Source organism: Natator depressus, chromosome 1, assembly GCF_965152275.1.
Source record: "Natator depressus isolate rNatDep1 chromosome 1, rNatDep2.hap1, whole genome shotgun sequence".
Taxonomy (NCBI): Eukaryota; Metazoa; Chordata; order Testudines; family Cheloniidae; genus Natator; species Natator depressus.
In genome coordinates this window covers 123,899,711-123,921,075 of record NC_134234.1, presented here as the reverse complement: position 1 = coordinate 123,921,075, position 21,365 = coordinate 123,899,711, and the positions used below count along the sequence as shown (strand labels likewise).

At 40.6% G+C, this 21,365-nt stretch overlaps 1 long non-coding RNA gene across 1 annotated transcript in view; it reads left to right on the top strand.

Moving 5' to 3' along the window:
• Positions 1-20,503, top strand: part of LOC141982988 (uncharacterized) — a 70,209-nt gene extending 49,706 nt beyond the window's left edge. The window contains exon 4 of the long non-coding RNA XR_012638260.1: positions 20,253-20,503. This is a non-coding gene — a long non-coding RNA (uncharacterized LOC141982988). The remainder of the gene's footprint in view (positions 1-20,252) is intronic.
• Positions 20,504-21,365: the final 862 nt, after the last annotated feature.

Below are 21,365 nucleotides of genomic sequence, written 5' to 3'. Positions count from 1 at the left end.
CTCTCCCCACTTTACCCCTTCACCCACCACCAGCCCTGCTGCTCCTCCATAACCCTCCCACAGGGCATGTCCCCGGGAAAGCCCAAGACTCTCCTGCACAGGGCACTGCCCAAAAGATGCCAAGTCCTGCATGTGCCAAAGCCGCCCGTAACCCTGTGCAGCACCAGGTGGACACTACACCGGCACCGGGGAGCCTCTCCTCCCCTCAGATAAGCGCTGGAGTATGGAGGGGAAGTGATTTTCAGCCCAACCTGCAGGCTCCTCAGCAGCCCGCCCGGGTTGACAGCCCCACTGTCAGAGACATGATACTGGATTAGGTGGAGCACTGGTCTGAACCTGTAAGGCAATTCCTATTTTTATACTTCCTTATTTTGGTAAAATGATACATTTGACAAATACATTGCATGAAGTACTACAAGAAAAATGTTACTTCATCATACTTTGTTTTTTGTCCTCTTCACACCTCCTCCCCCGGCCGTTCTGGGTCCTGTTGGCTCCAGGGAGTACAGGGCTGCTCAGTCCCCTAGGAAACCTTCCCTGTTGAGCCACCTCTGGCAAGGCTTCCCGGCCCTCGAGTCCCTGCAGTCAGGTTTCCTAGGGCTCCAGTGCACAATGACTCCTTAGGGCTTAACCCTTTCCTGCCTGCTCTGCAGCTGGGGGACAAGAGGAGACTGGGTTATGTCGGTGGCCAGCAGCAGCCTTTTGGGGCTATGCAGGCAGGAAGGGACAGGAGCTGCTTCCAACCGCAGGAGGGAGGAGGGGATTCCCTCTGTGGCTGGAAGTAGCTCCCATTCCTGCCTGCCCGCACAGTGCCAAAAGGCTGCTGCTGGCCACGTTCTGATATGAACCCTCCCTGGCAGAAATCTGGGGTGGGGGGGGGGTGCATTCATCATCTCTGCTTTTTGCCTAATTCCCACTGAAGTCACTAGGAAAGCTAACATGAGAGGGATTTGGCTTTATGAATTTGTGCAGTACTGTGAAGGTGTAAACAGCTACATGTCATACATGCTAAGTATTTAACCAAAACTTTCAAATCATATAAATTCTCATGCTTCAGAGCAAAAGCGAAACACTAACTGATGGGTGTTAAGAAGAAACTTCCCCTCTGGGTAAGATATTCCCTAAATGTCCACCGTCGGGTTGTTGCACCTTTCTGTGAAGCATCTATTACTGGCCACTGTCATAGACATCATACTGGATTAGGTGGATCACTGTCTATATGGCAATTCCTATTGTTAATGCTTCCTTATTTTGGTAAAATGATACATTTGATAAATACATTGCATACAAGAAAAATATTACTTCCTCATGCTTTGATTTTGTAACTGAGAGCAACTTGCATTCAGTAATATAATGACAGTGATTATCGAGTATGGGGATTTTTCTATGCTCATTGACTGATTGATCCCAGCTTTCCTGCTCAAATACAAGCAGCTTCTTGACTGCCAGTCTGCCTTCAACCATGTATATACTTTATTTTGGGGTTGTGATTCCAGTCCAAAATAATCCTTTGAAGTGCTAGGAAGGATCAGTGTTCATATTGCTTATAGAGGGCAAATGAAATATTCAGCAGCTAAGTGCTTACAATAATTAAGGATGACAAATCTTTGGGCTGTTTGAAGCAACTTTGTTGCTTGCTTGCAAGAGAATGTCAGAATAGGGTGAATTTGGAAGATCTGAGGGAGCAAGTGGTAATCTACTGAACATTTCTGAAAGAACACAGAGTAAAATCTGCTTTTAAAAGTACAAAGCAACACAAATGCCTTTGACATTTTGTATGTTATAATACAAATAATTGGTGCTAATGAGAATGTAGAACAGGTCAAAGGCAATTGGAGGGATAAATGACATCTTTTTGAAATCATCACTAATAAACATTTCAAAAGTACAAAGAACCATTGCAAACACTGAGGGGGGTTCAGGACTGAGAGGGAAAATGGAGCAGCTGGGGAAATAGTCTCTTGAGGATTCATGATGAATCAATGAATTAAGTCCTGGAAAATTAGCACTGTTTTTTTACATAACCTTTCCAGAAATGTATATTGCAATAAAGCATTTAGGGCCTGATCCTGAAACCACTAAAGTCAATGGTAAAAGCTTCCATTGACTTCAATGATGAAGGGTCCTTAAGAAGCACCTCAAGGAACACTTCTTTGCCTGCAAGCCTTTCTGACTCCATATAGTTGCCATCTTATTTCCTTGTGAGATGCTGTAATGTTTTTGGGTTCAGCCCAGATCAGTAAGGGGTTGTGTTACTGCCTGCCCTGCAAGTCTGTGCCTTAAATGCTATGCAGCTCTGGTTCACATCCCTGACACCACCAGCCAGCATACAAGCATTCAACTCACACCCTGGCTTCCACCAGACTTTGTTACTTCCTGCACAGTGATTCCAACACCCTCCCAGTCCTGAATCTCCCCCCAAATCACCTGTCTTTGTCACAATTTGCTGAGGTTTTCAGAAGTGCGAGTTCCTGTGTAACCCCTCTCAGCTTCAGCAACTGAGAGTTTTGCTGCTGCTCAACTCCCTGACACACCAGCTTGTTTGCCTTGCTTCAGGATTCTGCCAGTCCAAACCTTCGCGCCTTACCGGGAACAAAAAGTGAACCCCCAACTCCCAAGTTCCCCAGAGATGTCTCCCTGCAGTGTCCAGCCCTCTCCTGGAACACGCACAGAGGATATTAAGGTCATCGCTCCTTTAGAGAGACAATACTCTGCAGCTCATTAATTTGACAAACACTCATTTCAATCACAGCACTGAATTGATTTACAGTAAAAGTAAAACAAGTGTATTAAACAAAAAGTCATAGGTCTAAATGACACCAACTAAAAGGCGTAATGGTAGAAATGGTAACAAACAAGCAAAAGTAAAATTACATGTCTAAGGCTAAATCTTGACTTCAGCAAGTTACAATCTTTGCCTAAGCAGGGTTTTCACTTATATTCAGTTCCCTGAGGCATCTACCCCCTTGGATGAAGGATCCAATGTTGTGTGATTTCAAAAGCTGTGGCCTCTGGAACTCCCCAAGTGATAGACAACTCAAATGCCTTATTGCCCCCTTATCTCACCCCAAAATCCATTGTCTCTTTTTCAAGAGTCAGGAAGGCTTCCTACTTTTCTTCTCTTCTTTGGAGTTCCCATCTCCCTGCTGGTTCGTATGTAAATGGGGTTTCCATTGTTTTGATTCCATAATTGTCCATTTACATTGTAGACAGGTAGATAGAACTACCTTCCCTCCTGACTGGGAGAAAACCTGTTTTAACAGAAAAAGTCTGTTTTAACAGATTTTAAAGCACAATATCAGTGAGTATCCATAGTTCCTTATACAGAGTTAATACATACATTTCATAATGCTGTTAATCACCAGTGTGTCACGGGCTTTCGTAAAAGACCTTACTCGATGTACTTTTATAATATGGTAATATTGTATAAAACCAGTTGATTCAATTACTTATCATTTGAAGTTCAGACCCCTCCACACCGATCTTTATAACTCAGTAAACATTCGAAATGTATTCTTTGAAAGGTACGCCCAGACCAACCTTCTTTCTCCTGCTAAGTTGTGGATGCCATGCTGTCTTCCCAAAGTTCATTGACCTTGCTTCAAGAGGCTGGAAGGCTCCCTGGGGGTGCAGTCTCCATTCCTTGTGAAGATTGTTAAGTGTTCATTTTTTCCCACTTGCTCTCCTGGAGGCTTTGTTTAGCTTTGTTTGGTCACATCTTGTCTAATTTACGTTGGAGACACACTGAAGCAGGTGCAACCATGTTCCTTTAACTGGAACAGGCATGGCTTAGGCACTGTTTGCAAAGTACATTTTAAGGGCCCAACACATGTCTTTTGTCTGTTTACCATACATACTTCATGCAAAAATATTAATGATTGGTGAATTATTAATTTTCCACCTTTTGGGTACATATCATGACAACAATGTTGGGGTACACTGAGTACGCCAGGCCTGACAAGAGTTGCTGATACACGGTAGTGAACCACCAATGGGTCTCTATGTCATAGACTTCCCACTACCACCACTGCATCCTCCCAGATGGGGGCAACAGAAGCCATGTCTAAACAGTGAAAGAATATGCAGGTTCCCAAAGCCTTAATTTTGTAGACTTATCCCCATGGCAGAACATATTGATCCCATCATTTCTGGTTTTCTACAGCTGAAGAAATGGGCTCCCTCCAGAAGTCAGATCCATGTGAAGGAATGGTGGGTTTATTCACCTAGGGGCCGAAATCAGCAATCTTCTGTAGTGCTATTCCCATCTATTTCAGCTTCCAGAAGTGTCTTACTCCCTTCCATATCTCCCCTGCAATGTCCTGTACTTCCTATTGCCCGGGGAGTGGACCAGTGTCTCAATTCGGGTCTCTTTCGTTCTACCATTGAAGCACCTGCATGGTGAACAAGTACAAGAATAAAAAAGCAATTGTCAGATCTGGAAAAATAATTCATATCAAACCGCTTATTTAACTTGTCTTTCTTTCATGAATTCTCCATTAAGTGATCACAATTTTACCAAATATATTTGCTATTTGAAGTTTTTCATGGATTAATTTCTGGGAATGATTCTTGGTTTATAGCTCAATACTAGTATTCACTATTCAAAATTTGGGCTGTTTTGTTTGGCTCTGTTGGTCACAGACTATGTTTCTGATCCATAACTGGATGAGTATAACTCATAGAATCAGGTTTCCAGTGTGAATTCCCTTGATTAAAATGTGTATTCATTTTCTGTCCCTATTTTGTAAAATTTGTTTCCAGTTTGCTCTTTTGGCCAAGATTCCCACCCCTAACCTCATACAAAAGAGATGAGAACACAGCCAAAGTGAATTCATTTAAAAATTAAAACAAATATTTCTGGAAACTCTTTCAGTATTATTTTCCCCATGCATAAGTAATAATAGTACTTAGATATACAGTATAACTAGATACAATATAAAATTAAACTGCACATAGACAGTGTCAACTTTAACACTTGCATTGTGGATACTATAGGAAGCCAAACATTTTAATCATAATTTAGTTTTAGGAATCAAGACTATATCCCAAAAGATCTTCTTAGCAAAATCATGTCAGAGAAAGATAAGTGAAAAGTGAGCCTACTTATGTAGCTGAATAGGCACCACCCATTATTTATTTCTTTACTCTTTCTTTATGGGGTTATCTTCTTGATTATGAGTGCAATTCACTCAAAATCTAATAGAGACTAACCAATTTATTTGAGCATAAGCTTTCGTGAGCTCACGAAAGCTTATGCTCAAATAAATTGGTTAGTCTCTAAGGTGCCACAAGTACTCCTTTTCTTTTTGTGAATACAGACTAACACGGCTGTTACTCTGAAACCTGTCAAAATCTAATGTCCAGTAAGAAGACCACATGAAAACATCATCTGCACTAAAGCACATATTTATCCGGGGCCTGATACTCAAAGTGTGTATGGGTTGCAGTAATACTTACTCATGTAAATGTGGAGTGCTCACATGAGTAAGTATGACTCAAGGTGAGTAAGAGTTTTAGAATTATGACTTAAGTGATCACATGTATGATCATCCCAAGCACTTATAATGTTACATTATATATATATTAAGAAACAACCTTTCCAACATGAGAAAAGATTGTTCAAAGTTAGTCCCAAATACAGTACACATATACACAGAAACCCTGTACTTTCTGCATAGTTCTGTGTTTTAAATTTATATACTGAAACACAAGCCAGCAATGACAGATAATAAATGTTGCACTTTTATTTCACCTATGTCTAATGTAAGACAAATGTTTCATCTACAAGTAATTCTTAAGAATACAATAAAATCTATTAAGTATTTAAGTGTTTATGCAAGAATTAAAATAAAAACATTCTGTATTAAACAACAACAATTTTTTGGTATCAGACAATTATGACAATCTTTAGTTTTCAGGTAAAACACTGAGCAATCTATATTGAAAGAGCAGCTTCCTTAAGAGACCACTTTTCCATAGGCGCCAACTTTCACTGTTCCTGGTAGGTGCTTGACACCATCCCCGCCCCTGGCCCCGCCCCATCCCTGCCCTCAGCCCACCCCCATTCCACTCCTCCCCCTGAGTTCCCTCCCCACCTCTTCTCCGCCTCCTCCTCCGAGCACGCCGCATCCCTGCTTCTCCCCCGTCCCTCCTGGAAAGTCCTAAGCGCCGCCAAACAGCTGTTTGATGGCAGAAAGCGCTGGGAGGCAGGTGGAGTAGCGGGGACGCGGTGCACTTGGGGCGGGAGGAGGTGGGGTGGGGGATGAGGGGAGCTTGGCTGCTGGTGGGTGCAGAGCACCCAATAATTTTTCCCCGTGGATGCTCCAACCCTGGAGCATCCATGGAGTCGGCACCTATGCACTTTTCCCAAGATGTGGAATGATCGCTGGATACCATTTTTGCTGTATAGAGATTAAGATACAGTTCGGCAATTTATGCTGAGTAAAATGGACCCTAGTGCATTTTAGTATCTGCATGCCTGACTGAATAGCCCAAATCCTGATTCTTCTATTAGTCAGGATCTGAAAATGTGTGGGTGTGGGCTCAGACCAAGCATGAAAGCGATTTGGGGATTGTTTCAATAATTCAATCCCTCTTAAAGTGGCTGCATCTACGTGGTCTGTAGAGAGGGCAGGAAAGCTTTATTGTGAATTCAAATGGTGCTAGTAGAGTCTGATTGCACAGCCAAGTTGTGTTCTGGATAAATTCTTCGATTTTGGAGCAAGGCAGTCATTTTATTGCCAATTTTAAAATAAATTATCATGTACTATAATCTGAAGGTGTAAATAACCATGTAATAACAGCAATTGCTCAGCACTCTCAAATCAATTTCTGGTCAATATTGTACAATGACAGAATGAAAGAAGCCAATACTTTAACAGCAAGTGCATTGTTATTGAGTTGTACATTGGGATTTGAATGCTTTAAAAATATGATAGCTTTATGGTACGTACTTTGCACAGGTAATTTACATCAGATGAGGCATGTAATTCACAGACCTTCCTTGGTGCATATCTTAGAGTCTTGAACTCAACTATACATAACGCAGTTGAAAAATGTGATAAATAATACATCGGGAAAAACTAAGTGTGTGCACACAGGTTAAAATCCAACATTATTATGATTTTATTTCTATACAATCATAGGTGTTTATGCTGCTTTACAGACAAATACAGGAAGATAAGTCCCTGCCACAAGGAACTCACAGAGAGCTTTACAGTCATGATTCTGCAATTGATACCACACAGGTGGACTGATATGTGTGAGTGGAGAGCCCTTGAAGCTAGTGAAGTATTCCATAGGTACAAAGCCAGCTCACATGTTGTCAGCTGTAGTACTGGGGCCTTAGACCTTGATCTTGCTCCCGCTGAAGTTAACAGGCATTTCACTGTTGACTTTGGTGGATGCAGGATCAGGTTCAAATTCAGACAATGTACAGCTAAAGGAATGAGGGATGGATACCACACAATGGGACAGATTGTAATATACTTTGGATCTGAAAACACTTTACAAAGATAGAAAAATTCTGTTATCCACATTTCACAGGTAGGAAAACTTAATGGATTGTTATAACTTATGAACTTATTTATAGCATACACCTGTTCAGAAAATTGAATTTCTGGCCAGCGGAAAAATTCCGACATATTGAAATGTCATACTCAATCAGAATGAAAACTCCAAATTTCAAATTTTTTAATAGAACATACATTAATAAAAACATCAACAACATTTGGAAACATTGACCTTTTTAATTTCCCTGAGTAAATTTTTTTATTTTGATAATATCCAAACATTATAATACTAAATATATATTAAACAGCACATATAAATGTAATATATTAACATTTATATTGTAATATAAAAGTAAATAGAATTAATTGAAATGACAAGTCAAAAGAAAATGTTTGATATTTTTCAACCAAAAATATTGAAATTGACATGTTCCGTCAAAGAGTTTTGTTTTTGACAAAACAGCATTTTCTGATAGAAAACAATTCTGTCTAAAAAAATTGTTTAACCAGGTTTAGTACAGATTGTGACTGGTCCTTGCCTGAATGCACAGCAAGTATGATAGGGCATTAGAAACCTTTAACTCTTTTGCAAGGGCCAGTCACAAAACAACCACTAAATAAACAGCGGCACAGGGACTGCTCAATACTTTTGCATTTCTGAGGGGCACACAGTGCGTTAAAAAGGGTTTGGGGGTTAAGAGTAGGGAAAAAGTGAGCATGGCCCATATTGTATCAGGCCACAGACCAGGCCTAGTGCACCAAAGGGAATTAGATGGTGCGGACTACAGTCTCTATGCACTGCAAGTTTAAGGAAGGATTGAGCCTTCCTGAGCTCCTTCTGGAGCTGTGTGGGTTTTCACAGTCCTGTCTTAAGGACTGTGCCTTAAATTTACTAATCTAACACTTAATAATTTGCCCAAGGTCACACAGACGCCTACCCAGAACAGGACTTAAGCACATGCTTACCTTTAAGTACACAAGTAGTTTCCCTGACATCAATGGGCCAATTTACATGTGTAAAGTTCACTACATGCTTAAGTGTTTTTTTGGATTGGAGTGGCAAAATCAGGAATAAATCCCAAGTCTTCTGCCTCCCTATCGTAACTACACTATGTTTTAGCATTTCCCTCCCAGTCATTGAGGAGAATTGCCCTGGTGTCATTGATTCTACGTTCAACTCTTTCCCGCTTTAATGCCTCTTCTCTTTCCTCTCTCTCTGTTGCCTTCTTTCTGCTTCTTACATTATTTTCCGTTTCATTTTGTTCTTTCCTGCCCTGACTACCTCGCCACCTCCCTGCAATACCCAGCCTTTCTTAATTGGTAACACGAAGCAGAGTTTTCATACAGCTTGGCAATTGTAGGTCCATCCTCACAGAAACATATTTTGCTTGAACTATTAAATGACCTGCTCTGCTATTATTTCTGCCAAAACCCAAAGTGTAATGTTACACTGAATCTACTATATCTACAATCACAAGGGGTAAAAAACCACTTTCCATTCTACAGCTGCTACTAATGCCATCACCAATTCAGAATAAACATTGGTTCCAATAGGATTTAAACATACTTCCTCATGTGCAATTGCAAATGTAGGTTAAATACACATTTTTACTTAGAGATGGTTGAAGTATTAATTGCTTGCAATTTATCCATCAACTTTTACCTTTTTTCCTGCTCTCAAATTGTCTGCAAACAGATTGCAGTTTATAAATTAGTCTGTTATTAAAAAAAATATATGGATACTTTGTTCATGTTATTTATCTATTAGTCTATTTGGAATTTATATACTGACTTTATGAATGGCCACCTATGTCACATGGTATTGTTTCTGTTCTCTGATTAGATTTTCTAACTTTTATAAACAGGAGGCTCCAAAAGAAATCATTGGAGTTTTGATTCTGATTTGGGAGAATTGGGTCGTATTTTAGACAAAGCTGGAGTAAAGCTGACTTAGGAAATTTTGGACACTTCAAGTACTTTCCTTTCCTCCCTTCCACAAGGAAGAACATATCTTACTACATACTTCTTCTTAGCAGATGTGTAACGTGCCTCAAGGGGCATATGACCAGGATTCATCACTGAATTTGGTCAGCTGGTTGGATCATTAGTTTTCCCGGCATGGGCTGGGTACTGATGGGCAGCGTGACATGAAAGCTGATCCATGCCCCCCACTACATACTTGAAACCCAGATTGAAAGGTATCTTTTCTCGGTCAGGAAGGCACCCAGGCACCAGCTTCCTGTGGGAGTGGACAGGGCTTTGGACACCTCCTCCCATTTGAGATCCGTTGCAGGGATTTGGATGGAAATGTGTATCAAGTAATCTGTCGTTTGGAAATCAGTATGCCAGCCTTCAAGCAAATTGTTTTTTCTCAGCAGACATTCCTACTAAAACCAAAGGGAGGCATGACACAGATGGCAGCCTCTATGATGAGAATGTGGCTCATTGGCATGACAATTACTAATTAACTGTTAATTTGTGCAAGTATTAAAATTGTTTGTTTGTTCTCATTGTTTGACATGCTTTTGTCTAGGGAATAAAGTTTGATTTATGGTGTTTTTGCTAAGAGTCAATGTTACAATTAACTGTTTTGCTGCTGACCCTCTACTCTAACTATTGCTGCCTTCCATTGATATCTAAGAAACATCAAGATGCCTAGTACAATCAGCAGTAGTCAAGTGTTTGCTGAAATATTACGCTAACATTTGCTTAGTACTCAGGTAGCAAATTGGATTCAATCTCCCTGTTTGTAATCACTCCTAATTTTCCAAACAATTTTAAGTTTGAGGAAAATTTTGTGTAGTCATTTACTGTTTTAATTGTGGAAAGAAATACATTTTTTGTTCAGCCTCGATAGCTCAACAACAGTTGAACCTCAGAATTAGACAAAATGATATTGCTCAATGAAGGGAATGTCTATAGGCAAGTTAGGGAAATGTGATTGAAAATGAACAATATTATGAATGTTTGAAAATGGGGTACTGAGTGTATCCAGTGGAAAATTTCCATAACACAGACTTCACCGTTGTGTGTCTCACTGATTTCCCTATCCAGCTTGCTCAGTTTGGGGGTAAAAAGATGCTTTTTTCTACCTCACAGCTCCACAGCCTCATCCTGGGCTCTGATAGTCGAGCTGGTTTCTTTCCATCTCATGCATCATCTGTAGGTCAAATTCTGTCTTATTACACATATGCAAACATTGTCTTCCCATTATAACCCCGGTGATCCCTGTGTAGACCTCCCCTCCTGCTAGCTGTGTGAGGATTTTCACAGGAGTTATGACACAATCTACAGGCAGTGGGTGGTTGTCAGGGCTGGTGAAGGGTGAAATTTGGTCTCTCTCAAAATTTGACCTCAACAGATGTGTGAACTGGAAAGAACCCAGCATAACTGTTGGAGGCCAAGGTGAGTTTATGGGGCCGGGAGTTAGAGCGCATCTTTTTACTTGCAAAAAAGACCAAATGCAATATGGAAAAATCAATGACACATTGATTATGGAAAACCACAACACCACTTAACAGAGTTAATTTTTAGGGCAGAACTGCACTTCAGTTTTTGCAGTTCTTGGTCCAAATTCATCCATGTTGATGATTTCAGTGAAATTACACCAGGAAAATATTTACTCCCCCACCCCACTATGTGGCTAAAATTGTGCAACTTTAAGGTTTCAGTAATGCAGATTTTAAGGATGTAGGTCCAGAGCTTCATAGGGATTTAGGTGCTTAATTCCCAGTGAAATCAATGGGACCTTTGGAATCTGGGTCTTAGTTCTGTGACCTTAACCCTCACAAATAGCACTCTTCACACGAGTTGTGATTAAGGGATGCACAACTGAATCCTTAATTTTTTAATAAAACAATTTGCTTTTATAAAGCAACAGTAGATAAAATAAAAAATGAGAAAAAGGAAGGGAATGATTATACACCAGGAAAGGGTGCAACTCACCTCAGAACATAAGTCCTGCTTGAGGCCCTATGCACCACTTGCCTTCCACATGAGAGAGAACAAACCAATACTGACAGATATTAGTTACAGCTAGAGCCAGTTGGGAATTTTTGATTAATTGTTTCTTCATTGAAAAATGCCAATTTGTCAAAACCAAAACTGTTCGCCAAACTGGGCGGGGTTCAACAAATTTCCCAACTCAAAAAAATATTGAGAAATTTTTTTTGAAATTTTCAAAATGTTTTGTTTTAATATGTTCAAAATGGAAAATTCTGGCTTGCCAGTTCAAAATCACTTTTCATTTAGCAATTTAAGCCAATTAGACCAACAAAAAAAAGGTTACAGGAAAAAGGCTGAAATTGACCTGAAATGTTTTTAAATGATTAAATATGTTTTGTTTGACCCAAACTATTTTTTGTCCAGTTTTCTGTTTGCAAATATTTTCAAGATTTTGATTTTTCATCCTGATTGTAAATGGAAAAAATGTCAAACTCTCAAAAATATTCGTGAGATGAGAAACCTGTTTCCCGCCCAGCTCGAGTCAGATCAGTTAATGCACTATTGGAAGATGTTCATACTGCCCTCCTTACGGTGTTATCTGAAGACCTATATGGTGTGGACTAGAAAAGAACTGAGGTGTATAGGACCTTGTGAGGGCCCAATTTAACCCTCAGTATAGAGAGGGCTGCACAAGACCATAATACATACCAGTTAAGCCCCATGTAATAATGAAATTCATTCTAAAGTAAAGAGTATGTGCAAGGCCCAATGCACCACTTGAAGCTCCCTAAAACCTTTACTCAGGCTTTAGACTTGCTCAAGTGGCACACACGGCCTTATGTGGACCTTCTATACTAGGCTGACCTTTACTCAAAGTGAGTGAGCCTGGTTGCTGAATGTACTGTAGATAGGGCAGAATTATTGTAACCCCTGCATCGCTGTAACAGACACAGAAACCTCCCCCCAGCCTTCCATTTTAGACAGTAAAATTCACAGTAAACAATGACCAAAATAAAAGCAGTAAACAAAACACAACCACCTGTCCTCTTCCAAACCTCCCCCTTACCTCCCCCAGCTAAGTGCTATCTTAGACATGTCTGCAGCATTAATTAGCACTGTATTTTTCACAGGACCGTTCTATTTCTTTCCAGGATCAATATCTATCACATTGTGCCTGGCAAGGCAAGGCATTTATTAATTAAAGCAGCACTGCAGTCAACCACTCCAGTTCCTCCACAGTTTGTCTATGCCATTTTCTATTTTATTTTCTCTGATGGAGAGAGAAGTATTACTGTGATGTCATTTATTTTTAAATTTGACTAAAATGATCGTTTCAAAGTGTATTAGGTGGGGAAGAAGAAAGAGAAATTAAAAGCAATTCCACTAACACAGCAGTTGAGTTATGGGGGGTTTTAGGGAATGGCAGCTGGTTGGTTGTTGGATGCCAATTATAATTTTTACAGTCATGTGTTGCGCCACACCATTGCAAGCACAGGCCAACACTAGCTCTGTCACTTGTGAGTTTTTCCTTTTCTCAACCATTCCAAAGCTACAGCACCATTAATTTGTCAAATACTGTCATGTTTCCCATTTCCATTTTGATTATACCTTTTTTTCATAAAATGGGTCAGTTATTTGGGAGCCTGAGATCAGACAGCAGATGTAGCTGTGGCAGATACTCCGCCTCAGTCTTCCCTCTTTCCCCTCTGCCCCCTTCTTGATTCAGCATGGGAACCTGCCCAATGCCTACAGCACATAACATAGCCCTGTCGGCATTTGCTGGTATAAAAATCTGATGCGTGAGGTCGTTTTGCGGTGCTAACAGCTCTAAGCAGAACTGCTCTCTGAACTGTTTTCTGCACAGATTTTATTTGACTCTTTCCCAAGTTACCAGTACTGTCTTGTCATTGCAGTTTGTCATCCTTTTTATGTGGCTGCTATCTCAGTGAAGTCTTATCTTCCCAACCCACTGATATACCCGACTAATACATATGGGAAAAGGTGCGATCATAAAGGACAAAGTTAATGAGCATTGACATGGATCCTGTTCCTTCAGGCTGTGTAACTTCACCCAGGGCTGAGTTAAAGGGGCATGCTTTTGCCCCTACTCACTGTCTGCTGTTACTGTTAACTACTGGTACTCTCCGGCGAAAGAGCACCCTACTGCATGAAGATATAGAATAGAACAAAGGGCCCTTTCTTCATTCTTCTCAACTTCCACTAAACCTGACTGTCATTAGACTTGATGTAGATAGAACGAAGAACCAAGTCTCTTATAACGTGTAGAAGTCACTCAGCATTATGCCATCTGATTTTCCAATCAAATTCCAAGCTAAACATCTTTAGCCTTCCTTCTTTTCCTTCTTTTCTTTCTATGTGTCGGTACCATTGTAAATAACACAGAGTAGGGGATAAGGCTAAATATCTCAGCTGGTCCAAAGCCTATTGAAGGCATTGGGAATATTTTCAATTACTTGAACTGGGTTTGCATTAGGCCTGTGGTCACTCAGTGTTTGGTAGAAGGGAGACAATAAGTAATCTTAGCGAGAAGGGTGAGTTGCTCTTTCTGTGTCTGTTGGTGCAGCATCTGGGAGGAATCCTCCCAGTATCCAATTGCTGATGGTCAGCTGACAGATGTAAAAACTGGGCAAGAAGAGCTCAGGTTCAATTACAGGCCTGGTCCAAAGCTCATTGAAGTCAATAGAAAGACTCAGAGCCCAGGTCAACTGACTCAGACTTGTGGGGCTTGTGCTATCGGGGTGAAAAATAGCAGTGTAGATGTCCCTGCTGGGGCTGCAGCCTGGTCTCTGCGATCCTCCTGCCTTGTCAGGTCTCTGAGGCCAGGCACCAGCCTGAGTGGGAATAGATATACAGCTATTTTTCGCCCCACAGCGTGAGCCCAAGTCCATTGATCGAGGCTCAGACTCACTGCCACCGGTTTTTTTTCCCCATTGTAGATGTACCCTTAGATACTTGAAAGAAGTGGCCAGATTTTCACAAGTGCTCAGCACCCCAAAGTGGCTATTGTTCTCAGTGGGGGATGCTGAGCACTAAACACTTGTTAAAATCTGCCCATTTCATTTAAGTACCGAAATGGCAGAGGAGCTCTTTTGAAAGTCTGGCCAGTCAGAGCTGTACAACGGTATCTGTTCTGAACTTTTATTTGTTCCCCACAGAAAAACAGGGCTTTCCCTTGCGGTTTAGATTATGGCAAAACTAATGAAGAAGAACAAATATTAATCTGTCTGCACAAGAGAGAGAATACAGAATGACTCTCAAATTGTAATATCCTTCAGCTTGAATTGCCTCACAGCTTTGTTCCTCAGAAGACGAGCATCTTTACTTATCTCTCTGTTTACACTTTGCAAGTTGTTTCATTTAGGCCAGTCTGGGGATTTGAGGAAAGGATTCAGTCTTCAAAGAAGTCTCAGACGTACATTTTTGAAAATGCAAAAAAGAACTCTTGTTAAGAAAACAGCACATACAAAAATAATGTGACGTTGGTGAGTCTACGGCTGTGGATCATGTGAACCACCTTGAAACTGATAACTGAAAAAAGTATAGCTAGAAATTCAACATGGCCAATCTAACATTGCCACAGCTAGGGCACAGCTGCAAACAGTCCCAGCTTTTCACAAATGGACCTGACATCCAAGGGCATGAGAAAGAGAGAGACCAACTGATTCTCTGTCCCTGGGGGTACTGTGCAGTCAGCAATGGCTGTGGCAGGGTCCTAAGAAGTTGGTGGGAATTACAGTGGAGGGGAGCAGCTTTATTAATACTCAGAATTCCTGCCTGTACCAGGACAGTTATTATACTAAATAAATGGGGACTCTGGGGAGAAGGGAGGATGGGGACAGAATTAATTTTGGGGAAGTGATTTCTCATTAATAGGGAACACAAAAGGAGAAAATGAGGGGAAATGAAGGAACAAAGGATAATAGGCCTGCTGCTTCTCCCCAATGTGTGTGCATATGTGTGGGAACTGCCGGCATCCGGGTCTCCCAAAAGAAGGCAACTGCAGATAAGTGGGATTCATTATTTGGGGGTGAGGCTATTCGGAAAGGAATGGTTGTCCCCCTTCAATTAGTTCAAATTTTTAGCTGAGCCATCAACATTTTGTAACCCTGAGAATGGAGATAGCTTTTTATAATCCTCTAAAATTCCCTACGCAAACACCTCCCTCTTCCTGGGCAGCCCTCAGAACCCCAGCTTCTGGGATAATTCTGTAAATTTTTTTGTAAAATTTTAGCACTTATGCTCTAACAAAGGATGTATGAGCAGTGCTAGATGCAAATATTGTCTAGATGGAAAGAACAGAACCTAAGATCAGGAAACATTGTATTGAATAGCACTTGGAAAAATGAAGAAGTGCTATCTTGTTAAGTTTTACTTAGCAATGGCAGAGAGTTTCTGAGCTGACCCTGTAATTATAACAATTATGTGTAAATTCAGATGTGAGAGGTCATTGTATGGCACTAACACTGTACTATGAACCTTGTTTTCCTTCTGGGAAAATTAATTATGTGATTGTCTCTGCTTGAAATTAACACAGTCCTAACCTTTTCACATGAAGCGATGAAATACTCCCATATGACTTGCAAATTACTCCTCTAAATGAGGGTCTTCCCCTTCCCCCATAGAAATCATTAGTTCACTTTGGTATGATATATTAGTATCGCCATTATTCAATTCAAACATCATGGAAGATTTTCTTTTGTTCTTTGTTTTGTATTAAAGTTTTTACTATGTTTAATTAGAAAGTGTACAAAGTACCTAGGATAAAAAAGATTTCTCAATACAGATCCCAATCCAAATGGACCAGGCTTATTTTGTATGTAAATAATAAAGCATAAAAAATATAGCAAGGTTGTCATAACTTTAATCTTTGTATTTTATATATGTAGTTTACATATACATGCACAAGAATACACTCACTTGGGTGGGTGAATATGTGTGTGTGTAGATAGCAAATCTATATTATAGAGTTTCTTTCCACTTTTCAATGACTGGCAACTGATCTATATGTTCCTTCTGAGTTAGAATTAGGGCTGGTTGAACATTTACCATTAAAACTGTTTTTCAAATGAAAATTGGATTTGCAACTAAACATCTGCTCTCTGTGGAAATTTTTAATTTTTTATCAATAAACCAAACACCCCAAAGTCTTTTTTTTTTCCAGGTGCAAACAGAAATATGTTGGTCAAGAAGCCATCATGGTGCATCCTGGGAGTTGTAGTTCATTTGTCTCATATCCCCATTCTGCTCCATGTGCCAGACTCCCCAGTTGGACTCCATCCCCCATGATACATCACCTCCCCCACACCAAGAGTGATACAAGGGTAGTTGAAAGAGCACTGATACAAAAGAAATTAGAAGGGTATTTCTAGAAGAAAGTAGCCTGAACAGGATAGTGCTGATGGGTATTGAAGGGAATTGACACTCACAGTTGCTAATCATAGAATCACAGAATATTAGGGTTGGAAGGGACCTCAGGAGGTCATCTAGCCCAACCCCCTGCTCAAAGCAGGACCAATCCCCAACTAAATCATCCCATCCAGGGTTTTGTCAAGACTGACTTTAAAAACCTCAAAGGAAGGAGATTCCACCACCTCCCTAGGTATCGCATTCCAGTGCTTCACCACCCTCCTAGTGAAAAAGTTTTTCCTAATATCCAACCTAAACCTCCCTCACTGAAACTTGAGACCATTACTCCTCGTTCTGTCATCTGCTACCCCTGAGAACAGTCTAGATATATCCTCTTTGGAACCTCCTTTCAGATAGTTGAAAGCAGCTATCAAATCCCCCCTCCTTCTTCTCTTCTGCAGACTAAACAATCCCAGTTCCCTCAGCCTCTCCTCATAAGTCATGTGTTCCAGTCCCCTAATCATTTTTGTTGGACGCTTTCCAATTTTTCCACATCCTTCTTGTAGTGTCGGGCCCAAAACTGGACACAGGACTCCAGATGAGGCCACACCAATGTCGAATAGAGGGGAACGATCACGTCCCTCGATCTGCTGGCAATGCCCCTACTTATACAGCCCCAAATGCCATTAGCCTTCTTGGCAACAAGGGCACAATGTTGACTCAAATCCAGCTTCTCATTCACTGTAACTCTTAGGTCTGTTTCTGCAGAATTGCTGCCTAGCCATCCAGTTCCTAGTCTGTAGCAGTGCATGGGATTCTTCCGTCCTAAGTGCAGGACTCTGCACTTGTCTTTGTTGAACCTCAGATTTCTTTTGGCCCAATCCTCTAATTTATCTAAGTCCCTCTGTACCTTATCCCTATCTTTCAGCGTATGTACCACTCCTCCCAGTTTAGTGTTGTCTGCAAACTTGCTGAGAGTGCAGTCCACGCCATCCTCCAGATTATTGATGAAGATATTGAACAAAACTGGCCCCAGGACCAACGCTTGGGGCACTCCGCTTGATACCAGCTGCCAACTAGACATGGAGCCATTGATCACTACCCATTGAGCCCAACGATCTAGCCAGCTTTCTATCCACCTTATAGTCCATTCATCCAGCCCATACTTCTTTAACTTGCTGGCAAGAATACTGTGGGAGACCGTATCAAAACCTTTGCTAAAGTCAAGGAATGGTCTAGGCTGGGACTTCCAGCAAGGGGGGAAGGAAATCCCCCTTCTGTGATGCCTGCACCAATATGCAAATAGATTGTTCAGTCCAGGAGGGGTAAGAAGAGGAATTATGGACCAGCAGGAATGAAAATATTGTGTGTCCCTGGAAGTGAACACTCTGCTCAAACAGGGGAAGACATAGTATGAGGCTGCTGGATATCTGGTTTGTTTTGTTAGACTTTTTATCTACACCCCCGAAAGGGCTGAAAGGCTAAATTGTTTAAAAACACAAGAGTCAACCAGCTTGGGGAAATTGAGGAGGCAGTGAAGTCAGATGCCAGATCAGACAAAACCTTGTTAAAGAGCCACTGAATAAAAAAATAATTTTAAATGTGGTCTAAATTTGACCTCTCTCTTTGTTTTTATCAGATTTCAACCACTAAAGTGCCTTGATAATGCATGAGAGGGTTAAAATTTACAAAAATATATTAATTTGTTCTGTGTGGTGGTCATGTTAGGTATGAAACCTCCAATGGTAGAAAGGATCATCAGACATCAACAGTTTTATCCATTGTATTTTGCAGAATTTTCAATAAATATGTTTATTGGGTAGATAAAATTACCTTTATTTCAGTGGACCTCATCTTACCCTTATCATACACATGAAAGGAAAAAAAATCTGTTTAGATCCCATGGACAGTCTCCCTAAAATATTTTGCTTGGGCCTGGCTTGGAATGAGCAGTAGCTCCACCTTTAGAATCCTGTGGATCCCAGAATTCTACAGGAGGCCATGGCTACCTGTGAAGATGTCCTGGGAATAACCAAGATCTGATGCCAAATCAATGACTATATAACCCAACTCTGGCTAGCTGACATCATGCGTCTGTTGAAGCCATTTAAGACAGCTTGACTGCCCTTTTGCACTATAGTAGCTGCATTACAGTAGAAAAATAAAAAATATGATTAATCTACAAAATAATGAGTACATTTGCCAGACCTGAAGAAGAGCTCTGTGAAAGCTCGAAAGCTTGTCTCCTCTCGCCAACAGAAGTTGGTCAAATAAAATGTATTACCTCACCCCGCTTGTCTCTCTAAAAATGAGGCAGATCCTCAGGAGATGTAAATTGTCATACCTTCATTGAAGTCAATGGAATTATGACAATGTACATCAGCTGAGGAAAGGGGTGCTGGAACTAAGGGTGCTGACTTGAAGTAGTTTCCATCATATACAGAATTTATAGTTTTGTTCAATGGCTTTCAGCAACCCCAATATACAAATTGTTTCAATGCCACTGGCTGAGGATCTGCTTTTGAACTTAGGTTAGAAACCATTCCTTTATACCAGCTCGAAATTCAGCATGTTTCTATCACTTGCATTTCCTTCTCTCAAGAAAAGGAACAAGTTTAACTTGGGGAAAACTCACAGTACCTCCTTTTCCAGTATCATCTTTGTTACAGGTAGGATCATCCATTGGGAGTGGTAAGCAGAAAGGTCCAGTGAACCATAACCCCCAGAAACTCCATGGTGTAAACCCAAAATGGGCTCAACACACACACACATGCACACACACGTAAGCTAAAGTGTCAAGAAAATTAATACATACAAATATTTTGGTTTAAACATTGGTTTACAGAGAATCATGCCATTTTGTTTGTCCTAACCTCAACTTACTTTCTAATTTTGCCTTTCAAATACTTAAAGTACTAAGCCAGTGTTTAGCTATATGATTTCCTTTAACTGTAAGGGAATAGCATGCTAAAACCTCACACATGACTTTGAAGATATAAAGGGGAAAACTTGAGTTTGTTTCACAGAACAAATTAGAGATAGCATTAGACATATCAGGAACACAGATGTTTGCCAGTGGCAATGATACAATTTTCTCCTTATTGGAAAAATGTGAATGCCCTATTAAAAACAAATGGGAGTGGAGTAACATTTCAGTATTTCTGGATGGTGCCAGTCCGGGCACCTGTTAGACAATGTCAAAACAACATAAAGATTCTGTATCATACAACAAATAAGGGGTTACAAATATGTACACAGAGATTGGGGACGGATGTGTTGTCTTATTTATATGTTAAAATAAATAATATTTATAATAATTGTTACAATATAACAAAGTGTAGATAGAGGGACTGAGCCCCATTTTCTTCCTTTAAAAATCCTTCATGCACATATCAGAGTGGAAAGTTACAAAAACATTTTTTCCTCCAGCAGATAATTTTGCACAAACTCCTGAAGATCAAAGTAAAGTCAAGAGATAAATGACATCTGAGATGACAAGGCATCTTAGCCACTTGAGAGTCCCAGAGGCAGCCCTAGAGCCAACAACATGATTGCCTGTGGAACTGCTAAAGGATCCAGATGGCAGCACTGAAAGAAAAACTGCGAGATGACAAACATTCAGACAAAGAGTCACCTGTGGCCTATGTTTTTGTCTGAGTGCTCCTGACATCAGTGCCAGAGGAAGAAAGATGAGAATTAAAAGGAAGGTATATTTTTCCATTATTGTTCCAAGGTCCAAACCTGAAATCATTATACATGCAAGATCCCCACTGAAGTCATTGAGTTTCATCTGCATCTTCATGGCAGAATATGGTGCCAGTATTGTACTGTACTCTTTTAGTTGTCTTTAGTTGACCAACATGTACAACTTAACAAAACCAGTGAAAGACCCTGAAATGTCTAATGAGCACTCAGGTGTCAGGTATGTCAGAAGGCACTTCAATGGCCTAACCACCTGGCTCAATCTGAATCAGCCCTGGCTCCTGGACACTTCTAGGTCACACCAAGCATACCCAGTGCTTAAGACAGGTATTAGTTAATCATTATATTACAGTAGTTCCTGGAGGCCCTGGTCAGGATTGGAATGTTTTTGTGCTAGGTGCAGTACAAAACCAAAGGAAGAGATGATCCCTGCCCCACAGTTACTTCTGTAGTCTAGCTAGCATAGTTGTTCCCTCCTCCTTTACATAATCACTTGATTCAATGCTCCATTTTGAACCCAATGCTAGTTAAATGTACATCTTGTAAACACAATGTAAATGAAATACAAGGGAAACACACTTGTATTTAAAGTGATGGATTTGGCAGAATACTAAGAATGGTTATTGCAATGCCCTCAGGCATGCTCTTTTTCCTGTGACTGGGACAAGGCACAATCAGGCCTATTGCACAACTGAGATTGTTCTATAAATATTATGCAACATTCAGTTGAAAAAAGACAATTACACTGACCTCAAAGAGTGAGCAATGCATGAATCAGAGACTGTTGGGGATCCAAGCAATAACCTGAAGGAAAGGGCAGGAATGTCCTCTGGAAGACTG